Source organism: Branchiostoma floridae, unplaced genomic scaffold, assembly GCF_000003815.2.
Source record: "Branchiostoma floridae strain S238N-H82 unplaced genomic scaffold, Bfl_VNyyK Sc7u5tJ_1574, whole genome shotgun sequence".
NCBI lineage: Eukaryota > Metazoa > Chordata > Leptocardii > Amphioxiformes > Branchiostomatidae > Branchiostoma > Branchiostoma floridae.
In genome coordinates this window covers 38,990-40,141 of record NW_023365769.1, presented here as the reverse complement: position 1 = coordinate 40,141, position 1,152 = coordinate 38,990, and positions in this window count along the sequence as shown.

The window sequence follows — 1,152 nt, the reverse complement described above, 5'->3', positions numbered from 1 at the left end:
CTTGGTCATACCTTGGTCATACCTTGGCCATACCTTGGTCATACGTTGGTCATACCTTGGTCATACCTTGGTCATACCTTGGCCATACCTTGGCCATACCTTGGTCATGACTTGGCCATACCTCGGTCATACCTTGGCCATACCTTGGTCATACCTTGGTCATACCTTTGTCATACCTTGGTCATACCTTGGCCATACCTTGGTCATACCTTGGTCATACCTTGGTCATACCTTGGTCTTACCTTGGCCATACCTTTGTCATACCTTGGTCATACCTTGGCCATACCTTGGTCATACCTTGGTCATACCTTGGTCATACCTTGGTTTTACCTTGGCCATACCTTGGTCATACCTTGGTCATACCTTGGTCGCTACCCGTCGCACCTTAGGCGCGACCACGCTAGGGGGGTCTGGGGGCATGCTCCCCCGGGAAAATTTGAAACCTAGACCCTCTAAAACGGCATTTCCTGCGTTTTGACGGGGAAATTTTGCTGCCAGACTAAGCAAAATTTGATGGCAATTCTGTTAGAAAGACACATGGTTTTAGCGAGGGCTATGCCCCAAAATATTTTTACGATTTCGAGTGCAGAAGGTGCGAGCTGTCGCAAGGTTTCTTGGTCTTGGGAAATTTCGAAATCTGCACCCTCTGAAATGACATTTTCTGTATTTTGAGGGACAAATTTTGCTGGTAGACTATGCTAAATGTTATGCCATTTTTGTCAAAGAAAAAGATGTTTGAGGGCGATGACATAAGCTACCACGCACAAATTTTCACCATGTCGTTGTGAGTACCGGAGGCAAAAGTCATCGCTTGGGAGGTCCGGAGAAAATTTTAAAATCTTGACCGTCTGAAACGTCATGTCCTGCATTTTAGTGGCACTTTCTGCTTGTAAACTAAGCTAAGTACGATAGTACAATTTCTATTGGTTTAAAAGATTTTTCAGAGCAACGCTACAGCAAAATATTGTCCTGCGCCAAAGACGCAGCCGTCACAAGGGAGGTCTGGCGAAATGTTGAAATCGGGACTCTCTGAAACGCCATTTCTTGCATAGCTTGATTTTATGATATTTCCATCATCAAAAAAAAATACACAAGGTTTCAGCTTGATTTTTTGGGGGGGGACGCCCCCCCAACATATTTTCCGGGGGGGGG